This window comes from Schistocerca serialis, chromosome 4 (genome assembly GCF_023864345.2).
Source record: "Schistocerca serialis cubense isolate TAMUIC-IGC-003099 chromosome 4, iqSchSeri2.2, whole genome shotgun sequence".
NCBI classification, from domain to species: Eukaryota; Metazoa; Arthropoda; class Insecta; order Orthoptera; family Acrididae; genus Schistocerca; species Schistocerca serialis.
The window spans coordinates 495104699-495121648 of record NC_064641.1 but is presented as its reverse complement, the minus strand read 5'-3'; positions in this window follow the sequence as shown (position 1 = coordinate 495121648).

The window sequence follows — 16950 nt, the reverse complement described above, 5'->3', positions numbered from 1 at the left end:
TGTTTAATTTTATGAAACAAAGAATGAAACTATTAACATCGTATTAAATTTATTATACTTGTTAAGAAGGTAGAACAGCATAAATACTCAGCAAACTGTCTGCATTTGTAGGATACTTGCAGCTAGTCTAAGAAAGTGTCCACATAGTTACCTATTTTTACTACCCACAATAAAATACCTCGATGACTGTTGAAGACCGTGAATTTAGAAAGGAAAATGAAGAATGGAAATTTGCAAAACTGATAGGTTGAATGGCCACTTGTTTGGTTATCTGTAATACATTATAGAAACGTTGAACTATGTCACATGCCTTAGATAGAAGGGAACAGTTGCGGAACTGCCAAAGGGGGCTTTTAATCGTCTTTGTAATGCACAACAAAATACTGCATTAACATGCTTACCGATACACAACTCGTACCTGCATCAAAAACCACGAGGGCTTTTAAAGTGGAACAACCACATAAAACTAATATTGCAGGAGAGGCAGGTATCAGACTGAAAATCCTACGAATGCAAGTAACTTACAATCCCCTCATTCCATTTATTCTTGAGTACGTTCGTCAGCCCTTTACTAGGTAGGGTTAATAGAAAAGACAGAAAATATTCAAAGGTAGGCAGAGATTTCTATTCAAGTCAGCTTAGTTAAGTGCGACAACTTCATTGAGATGTGATGAACTCGACCAAAAAAAAAAAAAAAGTTAATGTTAAAATTCGTTGAATCGACATTCAAAGAAGGATTAAACAACGCATTAATACTACTTAAGTATTTCAGGAAATGACCCTGACGACGAAGTCTTAAAAATTCCGCAGGCGTTCTTCCCGCGCAGCAGTTGCGAGTGAAATAGGGATTGTGGGAAATAATAGTGGTACATGAAGTGCCCGCCGTAAGATGTCTTGCGGAATATACAATTTGATGGAATTGGAAGTACATTCCGTAGTAAGAGCTTGGACTACCAAGCGTTTCACAGCGACTTTATAGCGCGCCGGTAGACATTCAGATGGAACGAAACGATCTTCGAAATGAAAGATAGTTTATTCTTTCTAGAAAAAAAAAGAGACAAGTAGATTTATTCAGCCTTGCAAGATATATGCTGCGAGAATGACGACTTTTACAGAGAAACAGCGTTTGCCAATTAGCGATACAGAAGATGCTGTCAGTTTTCAACTTCATATTGCTGGCATTTATAATTCTAGGATTAATACCCACCTTCGTGATTTAAGCGACCATTGTTGGCTCATATTGGACTGCCCACGTTGACAGTGAGTCGGAGATACCGTCAGCGGGCATCTCTGGACTGCAGACGCTACACGGAGTCGCCTGCGTCAGTTCTTCCGTGGAAACTCTTTGACTTGTATACCGCACCGCGTGGTCTAAGTGATGTTGTGGTGCCTTGCGCTCGTCGTCTTGTAACCTGCATATGCTTGTGGAATAACAGTTGTAAACGAAGTTAAACATTTTTTTAAAAGTGTGTTGTTTCCTTGTGTGTAGTGTTCGATGTTTAGCCGACTGACAGTGAGTGCAGATCCGATGAGTCTGCTTTCTGCTACGCAATCGGCCGGTCGACCACGTGGATTCATGAGTACCACACCTCCTTCGGTGTGCCGGCACTCGGGAAAACAAAATGTTATGAAAATGTGTGCTGTAGTAAGTTGCTTTAAAGCTGATGAATTTGTTGTGGCTAATATTGTAATACTGGACGCAACTGCAAAATTTACGAGTGGATTATTTGGTGCCGAAACCATGGCACAAGTCTGCAGATGTTCAGTGGAATTTGTGGGGAAATTCGCCGTCACTTGACTCTAAAAGGTAAGTGGACAGTTTAATTGTTAATTCATAAATAGCATTCTGAGTAGATAACTAATATTCGTTGCTCCTTTCTAGTTTCATCTACAGTGATTTTTAAAAATTGTTGTTGCTTGTGAAACTACTTCTAGGAATTATTTGCAGCCGCAGAATCAAAGGTGAATCTACAAATCTTGTCCGGTTTATTATACTCGTGAAATCTTCATGCTATCGCCACGTTTGAGAGAAATGCTCTTTTGTTTGTAGTGTCACGGCGTCTCCACTATAATACACACGTACAGGGATAACTATGTTTAAAGTATTTCTTCAGTCGCGTTGTGAATAAAAGCAGTTTGTATTCCAGATTTTTTCAAGCACTGACAGCAGATGTTGTCCACAGCTGTATGTAAAATTGTTGCTTTTGTTGAAATCATATTCAGTCAGTATTGAGTAGGATTTAACAACAGAGCAGATGCTTGTTGATCATAAATTGCCGTCACTTTACGCGTGTGAATATAATCTTAAAACGATTCGTATCCAAATTTACCTAAACCTGAATAAGACGCAAGAAAGTAGTGAATTTTGAATTTCGCGCCATGTTAAATGTATGCTACCATGACAACCTTAGCCTTGGCAGCGGTATGATGCAGCCATAGGGTATGATTGCAGACAATAGTCTTTGGACAGACATTTGAAGGACTGCTGTAGTCAAGCACCACTTTTTCTTTTCAGAAGAGAAAATAATTCTTGCAACACACAACTACGAGGTTTCACAATTTTATTTTATTTTTTTTAGAGAGAGTGATCACCCATGAGCGGGATGTCGGTAGTAGGTAGTGTAGTTAAAGTATGATTTGGCGCTACTGAAGCCTCATATATTATGGAGTATAAGCATTTCCCTCGAAAATTTTCGGATGTTTCCTATAACGAAAAAATACTCCAAACTGAATTGGTAAATATTTTAAAGAAATTTTAATTTTGTGGCAATGAGTAAATTCCTTAGAAATGGAAAGTGTTGGTCGTCCCTATTATGGAGTATTGATGTTATTTCTTGTAACGTTTGTTGTAAATATGGGTGTTTATTTTTCACAGCCCTGCAATAGCGGAAGTCGGATGGCATAATAAAGCGGAAATGGTCCTTACAGGACACTAGTGTTGCGACCAATCAGCGACCGATCCTCGATCGTTCGCCTACGAAGCTCCATGCGGTACCTCTTCCGTTTTGTAGGATGGTTGTAAAAAGGACTTTCACCACTGTAACAGAGCAAACAGTGTCTCTCCTTACGCGTTCGTGGATTAAATCTGTTTGCGCTTGAATCGTTTTTTCGTAATTCCATTTGAAAGGTCCAATTGCAGCTTGGAGGCAGACGTCCCTAATTTTTTGTCGCATGACTGGTGCTTACGAGGCAGTCAGGAACTGTCTGAAAACCTTGAAAGGCTGCTGCACGGTCGGTTGTGAACAAAAATAGGTGTTTCGAAAAAAAATCAGTACGTTGCGCAATTTCTAAGTTATTTGGCATTGAAGTTAGCCTATCTGGCCGTTGCGAACGCAAATTCAAGCTGCAAGTCAGATACCATTAGTGTCAATTGTTTTCATAGCGTAGATGTTGGCGCACGGGACTGCTTCGCCTTTGGCTGGGGTTCGACCCTTACACCCGTCCCACGTCCAATTTTTGTATCGCTCTCTTGTTCGGTTGGAGGAAGCAAACATAAGCACACGTTGGCGAGACCCTTTTTTTTCCTGAGCAGTTATTTGTGAGCATAACCTACTCCCCAACTTTCTTACAAGCTTTTGAGTCTGTTTCTGTTCACCCTATATAAATCTCCAGTAAGCTACAAAGTTTGCGAATCTTTTGTGGGCATCAAAAGTAATGGGCAGAAGATGGTCAAGCTGCGTTACACACATGATATTGCTGTGGTCACGGAGACGAAATGTGGTCTAGAGAAGGTCCTCAGCATAATTTAAAGGATTTTCTGTAATCAGCGTGGTATGAGAATAAACAATCGAAAGATTTAAGTGACGGTATGCACTACTGAAGAATGAGTCTTTCAGAACAAGAATCAGAAAAGAGGCGCTAGGAGTGATAGATGAATTTAGGTATTTGGGAAGCAGGATCACAAGGGATGATGGAACATGGAAAGAAATTGTGAACAAAATACAGCAGGCCACTGACAGAATTTAAAAAATTGAAATGCTGAGTGTAATCTGATGTAAACGGTTTAACACGGTAAGGCAAGTACGGTTTCGATAATCTCTATTGTGCGTGTGTCTTGAGGCAATGTAACTCTTGTAACGCAAATTGCGCACACTGTGCTCATCCAGTATTTGAGAATGAAAACACTTAGCGACTACCAACAGACTTTCCACATAATTTCAAACCTTTAGGAAACTGCTTCTGGCTTATATCCCCGTCCACCCACCCCCTTCGCCCACCCACCAAAAAAGGGAAAAGAAGTTCACCACGCTTTACAGTTTCACTGTTCATGCAGTCAAAATTCAGCGTCGGGCACGAATCTCGAACTTATTTCTCCTTTCTACTAACTGTAGTTCAGGCTGTACATTCGCAGACTGTATTCACACACAGTACTGAATATACCTGCAAAATGATACCATTGTATGATTTATACTACACGAGATGACGCCATTAATATTGAGATCCATGAATAGCTAAGTTTTGCCAAAAACTGAGCTCAAATTCATCATCATCATTAGTTTTTTGCTATATTAGCAGGTCCTTTGCCTCTCCATTACCTGCGATCCATTGCTTCCTTCTTAAGGCTGCTGTATGTTGTACCGTCTATCATTTCATCCAGTATCTGAAACCTCTTCCTTCCTCGCTTCCTTTTCCCTTCTACATAACCTTCTAAAACTGTTTTTATCAGTTCATCATTCTTTCTTAATATATGCCCGATCCAATTTCTTTTTCTTCTTTTTATTACATCTAGTAACTGTCTTTTCTCTCTCACTCTTCTCAGTACCTCTTCATTTTTTTATTCTGTCCATCCAACTTATTCTTTCCATCCTCCACCACGTCCGCATCTCAAAAGTCTCCAGGCTTTCTCTATCTTCCTTCCTCAAAGTGCATGTTACAGTGCCATATAGAACAACGCTCCATACATGACATTGTATGAGTCTCTTCCTGAGTTCTCTGACCAGACCGCTGCAGAAAATTCTCCTATTCTTATAAAATGCCTCTTTTGCCATTGCTATCCTTGTTTTAATTTCTGTGGTGCACTCCCAGTCGGTGTCTGTCCTGCTTCCAAGGTACTTAGAATTTTGCTCCTGTTCTAGTATTTCTCCATTCAGCATAATTTTTATTTCTTTATTTCCTCCTAGTGCCAATACTTTTCTTTTCTTTGTGTTAATTTTCATTCCATACTTTTTCCGTTAGCTTCAATGGTGTCCACCAAAACCTGTAATTCTTTTTCCCCTGTGGCTAGAAGGACCGTATCATCAGCAAACCTCAAACACCCTACTCTTTTTCCTCCAATTTCTGCTCCTTTATCATCTAATGGTCAATCATATTTTCCAAGTAGAGGTTGAAAAGTGTAGGTGATGGACAGCATCCTTGTCTTATTCCTTTTCCTAGTCCGATCCAGTTCGTACTTCCACCTCCCACTTTAACTGAGGCTTTTTGATTAAGCTATGAGTTTACAAGTCTTCTGGTTTTCCAGCCCACTCTCTTTTTCTCTCATTATAGTTGCCAGCTTGTCCCAACCCACATTGTCAAATGCCTTTTCTAGATCGATGATGCATATATATATATATATATATATATATATATATATATATATATACACACACGTTTCTTCCTTTTTCAATAAACCATTCTCCCAAGATTCGTAGGAGCCCTATTGCATCTCTGGTGCCCGTATTCCGTCTAAAGCCAAACTGCTCCTCGTGAAGATTTTCCTCCATTACTTTTTCAAGTCTTTTATTAATTATTCTTAACATCCCTACCTGCATGTGAAATGAGGCTGATTGTCCTGTGCTCACTGAATTTCTTGGTTCCTTGTTTTTACGGTAATCGAATCATTACTGTTGTCATTAAGTCCTCAGCCCATTCACCACTGTCATATATTTTATTACATAACCTCAATATTTCTCTTATTCCATCTTGGTTCAAGCATTTTAATATTTCTCCCGGTATCGTATCTGTACCTGCCGCTTTGCCATTTGTCATTGCAGCAATGGCAGGCTTTACTTCTTCCATTATGATGGTTGGTCCTTTCTCGTCATCACTTACACTGTTGTGTGATTCAAGTTCCAGAGTTTCTGGTTTCCTATTTGTGTCATATAGCTGTTTTAGATATTCTTCCCTTCTCTGGAGGACATCTTCAGGATCTTTGTACACTACCTCTTCTTCTTTACTCAAAATTTCCGTAGTAGCACTTCCTGCTTTGTTTTGTTCCCAAGTCATAGTCTTTACCCTGTTGTATAGTAAGTCGTATCTTCCCTTCCTGTCCAGTTCTTCAGTTGCATCACATTCCTCTTTTAGCCACTTTTTCCTAACCTGCTCTGTTTCTCTTTACAGTTCAGTAGTTAACCTTCGGTATATCTTTCTTGCATCTTCAGTGTTCTTGTTTTTAAATTTTCTTCTCTCCTCCATCTTGGAAATCATTTCTTGTGTGACCCATATTTCTTTTTACCTTTTCCGTTTTACATATTCTATATTTTGCTGTCCTGCTTTAATGATTCCTTCTATCAGCATATTCCAGTACTTGTTGACAGTATCAGGTGGTTCTTTGTCTCGTAATGTGTTTAGAAACTCACGTGACAGCATTTATGTAATTCGTTCTTTGTTGGATCTTATTTTCTGTAGATCCCACATCTTCACCCGGGTCGCCTTCTTCAGTTTTTTAATTCTTATTTCTATTTCTGCCATAAGTAAGTTGTGGTCGCTATTAATATATGCACCTGGTAATGTGTGCACCTTCTTGATTCAATTTCTGTATTTTTCTTCTACCAGTATAAAATCGATTTGGTTTCTGTATTTTGTCCACTTGTGATTTCCAAGTGTAGTGCCTCCTCTTGTGATTCTTGAACCATGTGTTTACCGCTATCAGCTGCCTTTCCCTGCAGAAGCCAATTAGCCATTCACCTCTATCATTTCACTTTCCAAGACCATGACTGCCTACTATGTTTCCCTCTTTCCCTTTTCCTACAGTGGCGTTCCAGTCTCCCATTACTATTTTGCAGCTTTTTTTTAATTTTCTTCCATATTCTCTCTTTTACAGTGTACATTTCCTCTACAATTTGGTCATGTTCTGAAGTTGACATATACACCTGGACAATCAGTAAATGTTTTTTTGTACACCAATGACCCGGTCGTTTGCATAGTCCACATATTGCACATATTTAGCCAATTCCTTTGTCATAATCATTCCTACTCCATTCATTCCTTTTGCTTCTCCTCCTGAGTAGTACAATACATTTTCATCTGACTGTAACTCTCCACGTCCATTCCATCTTACCTCAGCAACTCCCGCGAGGTCCATATGATCCCCTTCTTGGATGTGAGGTCCGCCAGTTATGCAGAACACCGTTTTTCTCTGTACCCAAACATGTTTCGGCACCACAACTTATAAAATTATGTGCATTTTAGTTCAAACAACAGATCGTTTGTTTTCTAAATACCTTTACATTTGGTGTGCATGAATTCTGGATTACTGCAGATAGCTTGTCCTTTGCAACCAAACGATGTTGATGAGAAAGTTTTTTGCTGGGGGTTAATCTATCTTCGAGAATTTAATTTAGTTTTTCGCTATGTTTTCGCGCCTATATTCCTTTTTACTTAACGTTTTCGTGTGGCAAGCACTTCCATTCCCCGCATCGTGCTAAGGTGTTGTGATGCACATATAACTGTTGTTGTTGTTGTTGTTGTTGTTTTCTTCAGTCCCGAGACTTGTTTGATGCAGCTCTATGCTACTCTGTCCTGTGCAAGCATCTTCATCTCCCAGTACTTATTGCAACCTACATCATTCTGAATCTGCTTAGTGTATTCATCTCATGGTCTCCCTCTACGATTTTTACCCTCCACGCTTCCCTCCAGTACTAAATTTGTGATCCCTTGATGCCTCAGAACATGTTCTACCAACCGGTCCCTTCTTCTTGTCAAGTTGTGCCACATACTCCCTCTTCCCCCCAATTCTATTCAGTACCTCTTCATTAGTTATGTGATCTACCCATCTAATCTTCAGCATTCTTCTGTAGCACCACATTTCGAAAGCTTCTAATCTCTTCTTGTCCAAACTATTTACCGTCCATGTTTCACTTTCATACGTGGTTACACTCCATACAAATACTTTCAGAAACGACTTCCTGACACTTAAATCTATACTCGATGTTAACAAATTTCTCTTCTTCAGAAATGCTTTCCTTGCCATTGCCAGTCTACATTTTATATCCTCTCTACTTCGACCATCATCAGTTATTTTGCTCCCCAAATAGCAAAACTCCTTCACTACTTTCATGTCTCATTTCCTAATCTAATTCCCTCAGCATCACCCAACTTAATTCGACTACATACCACTATCCTCGTTTTGCTTTTGTTGATGTTCATCTTATATCCTCCTTTCAAGACCCTGTCGATTCCGTTCAGCTGCACTTGCTTTGCTGTCTCTGGCAGAATTACTATGTCATCAGCGAACCTCAAAGTTTTTATTTCTTCTCCATGGATTTTAATACCTACTCCAAATGTGCTTGCTTGCTCAATATACAGACTGAATAACATCAGGGAGAGGCTACAACCCTGTCTCACTCCCTTCCCAACCACTGCTTCCGTTTCATGCCCCTCGACTCTTATAACTGCCATCTGGTTTCTGTACAAATTGTAAATAGCTTTTCGCTCCCTGTATTTTACCCTTGCCACCTTTAGAATTTGAAAGAGGGTATTCCAGTCAACATTGTCAAAAGCTTTCTCTAAATCTACAAATGCTAGGAACGTAGGTTTGCTTTCCCTTAATCTTTCTTCTAAGATAAGTCGTAAGGTCAGTATTGCCTCACGTGTTCCAACATTTCTACGGAATCCAAACTGATCTTCCTCGAGGTCGGCTTCTACCAGTTTTTCCATTCGTCTGTAAAGTATTCGCGTTAGTATTTTGCAGCTGTGACTTATTAAACTGATAGTTCGGTAATTTTCACATGTGTCAACACCTACTTTCTTTGGGAATGTAATTATTATATTCTTCTTGAAGTCTAAGGGTATTTCGCATGTCTCATACATCTTGCTCACCAGATGGTAGAGTTTTGTCAGGACTGGGTCTCCCAAGGCCGTCACTAGTTCTAAAGGAATGTTGTCTTCTCCCGGGGCCTTGTTTCGACTCATGTATTTCAGTGCTCAGTCAATCTCTTCACGCAGTATCGTATCTCCCATTTCATCTTCATCCTCTTCCATTTCCATAATATTGTCCTCGAGTACATCGCCTGTGTATATAGACCCTCTATATACTCCATCTACCTTTCTCCTTTCCCTTCTTTGCTTTGAACTGGGTTTCCATCTGTGCTCCTGATATTCATACAAGTGGCTCTCTTTTCTCCAAACGTGTTTTTAATTTTCCTGTAAGCAGTATCTATCTTACCCTAGTGAGATAAGCCTCTACATCGGTACACTGGTCCTCTAGCCACCTGTTTAGCCATTTTGCACTTCCAGTCGATCTCATTTTTGAGAAGTTTGTATTCCTTTTTGCTTGCTTCATTTACTGCTTTTTTATGTTTTCTCCTTTGATCAATTAAATTCGATATATCTTCTGTTACTCAAGGATTTCTACTAGCCCTCGCCTTTTAGCTACTTGATCATCTGCTGCCTTCACTACTTCATCTCTCAAAGCTATCCATTCTTCTTCTACTGTATTTCTTTCCTCCATTCCTGTCAATCGTTCCCTAATGTTCTCCCTGAAACTCTGTTCAACCTCTGGTTTATTCAGTTTATCCAGGTCCTATCTCCTTAAGTTCCCACCTTTTTGCAATTTCTTGAGTTTTAATGTACAGTTCGTAACCAATAGATTGTGGTCAGAGTCCATATCTGCACCTGGGAAATGTCTTGCAATTTAAAACCTGGTTCCTAAATCTCTGTCTTACCATTATAAAATCTATCTGAAACCTTTTAGTTTCTCCAGGGTTCTTCCATGTGTACAACATTCTTTCATGATTCTTGAACCAAGTGTTAGATATGATTAAGCTATGCTCTGCGCACAATTCTACCAGACGGCTTCCTCTTTCATTTCTTACGCCCAATCCATATTCACCTCCTATGTTTCCTTCTCTCCCTTTTCCTACTTTCGAATTCCATTCACCCATGGCTGTTCAGTTTTGGTTTTCCTTCACTACCTGAATGACTTCTTTTATCTCATCATATATTTCATCGGTTTCTTCATCATCTGCGGAGCTAGTTGACATGTTCTGTTTAATCTGTGGAGCATGAATCTGAAGTTTGCATGCTTATGTGTCAGTGGGTGGTTTGATAGGTTGTGAATGGTGGTGCTTGTGGTTGTCGGTTTCTTGAATATAGTGAAGTTGTGTGTGTTGTTTGTTTATTGTATGGTGAGATCTAGAAAGTGTAGTGTGTTGTTAGTTTCTGTTTCTAATGTGAAGTTAATTTTTGGGTGTAAGTTGTTCATTTCATTTCATTGAATAGCTGTTCTGTGTGTGTGCATTTGGTTCATCAATCAGGCATATTATGTCATCGACATAACGGTACCATTATATAATGTTGTAGTTCTTTGGTTTTATTATGTATCTGAAGATAATGTTCTCCAGGTTGTTCATGAATATGTTAGCTAGGAGGCCACTGATTGGTGAACCCATTAGCAGTCCTTCGTGTTGATAATAAAATTCTTTGTTGAATACAAAATAATTTTGTGATGTTATAGTATTGAGTATGGTTGTTATTTCATTGATGTGTGTGTCTGATTTGTTTCCTTGTTATTTTAATCTTTGTGTGATGATGTTGATTGTTTCATTTATTGGATTGCAAGTATACATGGATGTGAGTTCGAATGATACGAGGGTTCCTGTGCCCGGTATATGCATGTTCTTGATTCTGTCTATTAACTCCTTTGAGTTTTCCAGATTTCTATTGTTATCAAATGTGTACGGTTTTTTCAGTGTTGTGTGTGTTCGTTGGGTTAATTGGTAGGATGGAGGATTTTGGAACTTAATGCTGTGTCTTAATGGGATATTATCCTTGTGAACCTTTGGTAGGGCATTTAGGGGGTTGCTTTTGGATTTTTCTGTGTCATCCTCTTTACCTGTCCTTTTGAGAATGTATTATTGAAGTTTTTCAGTGTCTGTTGAATGTTTTTCTGGTATCTTGCTGTTGGGTCACTGATAAGTTTTGTGATGATGTTGTTGTCTTTGAGAAAATCTAGTGTTTTCTGTTATGTATTCTTTATCATCCATAATTACAGTAATATTCCATTTGTCTGCTCTTGCTACTATGGCATTGTTTTGTTTTTATTTTTGTTTAAGTTTGCTGGCTGTGATTTCCTCTCATGTTTTATGATTAGAAATAATTGTGGATTTGTGTGTTCTGATTATCTCTGTTATTTATGCAGCTACTAATTCTTTTGTCAAGTTTGCATTAAAATTTGGTGTGCCCAGTCTTTCTTGTTACTGTATAATGTGTTCTGATTCCGTTATGAGGTTTTATATTATTTTGTGAGATATGTTCGTGTTAATGTTGTGTTTGGGCCCTTTTTCTAGTAGGTTCTTTTCTTGTTTGGTAAGATTTATGTCAGTTAGGTTAACGATTCTGTCATGGGACTTATATTGTTGTGGTGTTCCTTATTCTGTTGAATTTTCTGTTTTGTTTCTCGCGATTTTCTTGCATTACTTTCTGAATATATGCTTTTTTCTCTCTCTGTTATTTCCTCAAAGTGAGCTGGTATTGTGCTGGCTGGAGTGGCCGAGCAGTTTGCAGATGACGTGCTATTCGCATAGTTTTTGATATAATCTGAAGTTACATAATTACCTAGGCAATTTTTATTAAATTGTATATTCAGAGTTGTTTTCATTAAGGTGTTCCTGTATTTTTTGTAGAGCTTGCTGGGGAATGCCTGGCCGGGCGACGAAATATCCATCATTTTTATTTGCAGCTCCTTGTTTGCAGTTAAAATTGTTGGATGTGAGGTACGCCAGTTATGCAAAACATCGTTTTTCTCAGTGCCCAAACATGTTTCGGCACCACTGTGCCATCATCAGTGGGTTTTCGTTTTTATTTATTCATCAATGTGAACATTTTTATTAAATTATGTGCATTTTACTTCAAACAACAGATCGTTTCTTTTTGTAAATACCTTTACATTTGGTGTGCATAAATTCTGGATCACTTGTGTGTTAATTACTGCAGATGGCACGTCCTCTGCAACCAAACGATGTTGATGAGAAAGTTTTTTGCTGGGAGTTAACCTATCTTGTAGAATGTGCACTGCTGGCCATTAATGTTGCTACACCACGAAGATGACGTGCTACAATCGCGAAATTCAACCGACAGAAAGAATATGCTGTGATATGCAAATTATTAGCTTTTCACAGCATTCACACAAAGTTGGGCCGGTGACGACACCTACCACGTGCTTACATGAGGAAAGCTCCAACCGATTTTTCATTCACAAACAGCAGTTGACCGGCGTTGCCTGGTGAAACGTTGAAGTGATGCCTCGTGTAAGGAGGAGAAATGCGTACCATCACGTTTCCGACGTTGATAAAGGTCGGATTGTAGCCTATCCCGATTGCGGTTTATATTATCACGACATTGCTGCTCGCGTTGGTCGAGATCCAATGACTGTTAGCAGAATATAGAATCGATGGGTTCAGGAGGGTAATAGGGAACGCCGTGCTGGATCCCAACGGCCTCATACCACTAGCAGTCGAGATGACAGGCATCTTATGCGCCACGGCGCAAGGTCGGTATTACGGCCAGAGTTGGTTGGTCTCGGGATCTATGCACCCAAACTGCGTGAAAATGTAATCACATGTCAGTTCTAGTATATTTGTCCAATGAATACCCGTTTATCATCTGGTAAGCACTTCCATTCTCCGCATCATGCTGAGGTGTTGTGATGCACACGTAACTATAGGAAGTATCTTCCACAAATAACGTAGTAAAACTGTTTTCATTTAACCAGAACACAGTATGATTGTGGTTTGTTGTGTGTCCCAGCCTAGTCAGTGTACATTTGTTCACCAGAGAATTAGGCGTCAAATTTGAATTTTGTTTGCATTTTATCTTTAGTGTGTGTGTGTGTGTGGTCGGGGGGGAGGGGGTAGATTTTATCTGTTCGTGCTATTTTTATTTGTAAAGTTCCTTTAATGTATTAAATAGCGTGCCCTTGCAGAGTGTTGTCTAGTGATTTTCTCATCCACATCGTATGGTTGCCGAGGACAAGCTACCTGCAGTAATTAATACACAAGTGATGCAGAAAATTCATGCACTCCAAATGTGAAGGTATTTACAAAAATATACGATCTGTTGTTTGAACTAAAAACGCTCATAATTTTATTATCATTTAACAAAACTGAAACTTCCTAGCAGATTAAAATTGTGTGCCGGACCGAGACTCGAACTTGGGACCTTTGCCTTCCGCGGGCAAGTGCTCTACCAACTGAGGTACCCAAGCACGACTCACGCCCCGTCCTCATAGCTTTACTTCTGCCAGTACCCCGCCTCCTACCTTCCAAACTTTACAGACGTTCTCCTGCGAACCTTGCAGAACTAGCACTCCTGAAAGAAAGGATATTGTGGAGACATGGCTTAGCCACAGCCTGGGGGATGTTTCCAGAATGAGATTTTCACTCTTCAGCGGAGTGTGCGCTGATATGAAACTAACTTCTTGGGAGATTAAAGCGGTGTGCTGGACTGAGACTCGAACTCGGGAACATTGCCATTTAACAAAAATCTTCACATTGCAGAGTAAATAAAAACGAAAACCCACTGATCATGGCACAGTGGTGCCGAGACGTGGTTGGGTACTGAGAAAAACGGTGTTTTGCATAACTGGCGGACCTCACATCCAACAATTGTAACTGCAAACACGGCCAATACAAGGAGGGGCAAATCAAAATGATGGATAAATTATACCAGTGTTTGATAGAGAGAGCACTTACACTGCAACCTCCATACGTCAGACACTCAGGTCGGTACGAAACGTTGTATGTCGATCGAGTATCAACTAGAACTCCGATTTACTTCTTGCTATGTACTGTCGTACAGCAGAATGGGGGTAAACGTTAATTGAAAGTAACATCAGATTTATGGAGCGCAGGAAAATAGTTACTGTGTCTTGCACTTTAAGCTTCAGCGGCGGAATTGGGTGTTAGGGCCTCGTACTTAGGATGCTGGGTTCAGACCCCTACGACATTTTTTTTTTTGTGTTATGCTTGAAAGTGTTATATGGGACAACGTTTTTGTGACATGTAAAAGGCCCGCTTGGAGTTGACAGCAATGTTCTCTTGGCAGTCTGCTTTCTCCTCGTTTCTTTGAAAGTAGTAAATCTATAGTAGTAAACCTTTACAACTTTGCTACAAACTCCGAAAAGTCCTTTTCCATGTCAGGAAAATTTTCTCCCACATAAGTGTCGCGCGTAAACTGTTAAAAGAAGTTGACATGACATGGTTCGTGGTGTGGGTTCCTGTAGTCATGTCCTAGTTCACGAACCACGGGCAACGTATGAGTGGCCCAGTAAGTGGTCCCGACAGTCGGGATACCAGTTACTTTGGAATAAGGCTGGGCATCTCGGACATATTCTGAGTCGTGGTCACCTTTGTGCTCAAACGGCAAAGACTACCAAATCCACCGGTTAGTCCCTCAGCCGTCAGGGGTAAAACCCAATGGGACTCGGGGCAAGTAAGGCTAGCAACCTGCTTCCCTGGTACTTTAAATATGATGCTGGCAACAATCAGAGCAAAATGCCTCGGACCTTCGGAGGTGACAGAGTCCCACCTCTGACAAACCAGGGACTCCTAAGATACGACTTGGCAAACAAATGGTAATGAGATGGGGAGCTATTAATATCAATGGGGGCTACTCTGGGAAGAAGGTAGAGCTGGCAGAGGCTGCAAGTAAGATGGAGCTGGACGTTTTAGTTGTTAGTGACATTCGGGTAACGGGTGAGAAAGAAGAGGAAGTGGGAGAATACAAGGTCTACCTGTCAGGAGTCAAAGCAGGAAAAGCACAATGGGGTGTAGGGCTTTACATCAGGAAAGAAATGGAACCCAGCGTAGTTGCAATAAGGTATGTAAACGAACGACTGATGTGGATGGATTTGACAGTGTCTAGCAAGAAATTTAGGATTGTGTCAGTATATTCGCATTGTGAAGGGACAGATCAAGATAAGACAGATAGTTTTTATGAGGCACTCAGTGATGTAGTTGTTAGAGTAAAGGACAAGGACAGTGTTCTGCTCATGGTTGATTTTAACGCCAGGATTGGAAATCGAACAAAAGGGTATGAAAAGGTTATGGGTAAATTTGGAGAGGATATGGAGGCCAACAGGAACGGGAAACAACTCTTGGATTTCTGTGCCAATATGGGCTTAGTAATCACAAACTCCTTTTTTAAACATAAGAACATCCACCGGTATACTTGGGAAGGCAGGGGAACCAGATCTGTCATTGACTATATAATAACAGATCAGGAATTCAGGAAGGCTGTGAGGGACACACGTGTATTCAGGAGATTCTTTGATGACACTGATCATTATTTAATCTGCAGCGAAATTGGGATTGTGAGGCCGAAAGTGCAGGGGGTCCATATGTAGGAGGATAAGAGTGGAGAAACTTCAGGATAAGAAAATCAGGCACAAGTACATAACAGCGATCTCAGAAAGGTACCAGTTAGTTGAATGTAGTCAATTACAGTCATTGGAAAAGGAATGGACAAGGTGCAGGGACACAGTACTAGAAGTGGCTAAAGAATGTCTTGGAACAGTAGTGTGTAAAAGTAGGATGAAGCAAACAGCTTGGTGGAATGACACAGTCAAGGCAGCGTGTAAAAGGAAAAAGAAGGCGTATCAAAAATGGCTACATACTAGAACTCAGGTAGACAGAGAAAGTTATGTTGAAGAAAGAAACAAAGCCAAACAGATAATCGCAGCGTCCAAGAAGAAATCTTGGGAAGACTTTGGAAACAGGCTGGAGACTATGGGTCAAGCTGCTGGAAAACCATTCTGGAGTGTAAATAGCAATCTTCGAAAGGGAGGTAAGAAGGAAATGACAAGTATTTTGGACAGGTCAGGAAAACTGCTGGTGAATCCTGTGGATGCCTTGGGCAGATGGAGGGAATATTTTGAAGAGTTGCTCAATGTAGGTGAAAATACGATCAGTAATGTTTCAGATTTCGAGGTATAATGGGATAGGAATGATGATGGAAATAGGATCACATTTGAGGAAGTGGAGAAAATGGTCAATAGATTGCAGTGCAATAAAGCGGCTGAGGTGGATGAAAATCACTCGGAACTCATCACATACAGTGGAATGTCAGGTCTTAAATGGCTACACAGGATAATTGAAATGGCCTGGGAGTCCGGACAAAAGCAGTAATCACACCAATCTTCAAACATGGAAACAGAAAAGATTGTAACAACTACAGAGGTATCTCTCTAATCAGCGTTGTGGGTAAAATCTTCTCAGGTATTGTTGAAAGGAAAGTGCGAGTATTAGTTGAGGACAAATTGGACGAAAATCAGTATGGGTTTAGGCCTCTTAGAGGTTGTCAGGACCAGATCTTTAGCTTACGGCAAATAATAGAGAAGTGTTATGAGTGGAACGGGGAATTGTATCTATGCTTTATAGATCTAGAAAAGGCACATGATCGGGTTCCTAGGAGGAAGTTATTGTCTGTTATACGATATTATGGAATAGGAGGCAAACTTTTGCAAGCAATTAAAGGTCTTTACATGGATAGTCAGGCAGCAGTTAGAGTTGACGGTAAATTGAGTTCATGGTTCAGAGTAGTTTCAGGGGTAAGACAAGGCTGCAACCTGTCTCCACTGTTGTTCATATTAATTATGGATCATATGTTGAAAACAATAGACTGGCTGGGTGGGATTAAGATATGTGAACACAAAATAAGCAGTCTTGCATATACGGATGACTTAGTTGTGATGGCAGATTCGATTGAAAGTTTGCAAAGTAATATTTCAGAGCTAGATCAGAAATGTAAGGACTA